Here is a 405-nt window from a genome sequence, read left to right on the forward strand (position 1 = left end):
CCAGCTTGGTGAATAATGGTCAAAAAAGGTACCAATCCAAGTGGTGCTAAAATATATATTGTGGATGTATATTAGCCTTTTGCTGAGGTGCTGAGCATAGAGGCCACAGCAATTGCATCATGCAGTCCTATTCAGGACTGGTATACCTACCCCCTTAAAATAGAAAGAAAGTGGTAAACAATTTTAATGATAAGTGATTGCAAAAGACATACCTGGAACTATATGCCACACCCATGCAACCATTACTGGCCCCCATATGTTTGGCCTTTGAGCACGAAGTACATATTGCTACGTGCTGCTTCCCAGATCTTGACAGTTACTAATCACTGTTCCAATATTGAATATGATTAAGTAGTAAATTTTAAACTTTTACTCATTGGATATAGGTGTTTTGACTGTTGCATG

At 38.5% G+C, this 405-nt stretch overlaps 1 protein-coding gene across 1 annotated transcript in view; it reads left to right on the forward strand.

The window, feature by feature from the left end:
- Positions 1-405, forward strand: part of LOC119589143 (aspartate--tRNA ligase, cytoplasmic-like) — a 15097-nt gene that overhangs the window by 596 nt on the left and 14096 nt on the right.

The sequence above is a fragment of the Penaeus monodon genome, chromosome 25 (assembly GCF_015228065.2).
Source record: "Penaeus monodon isolate SGIC_2016 chromosome 25, NSTDA_Pmon_1, whole genome shotgun sequence".
NCBI lineage: Eukaryota > Metazoa > Arthropoda > Malacostraca > Decapoda > Penaeidae > Penaeus > Penaeus monodon.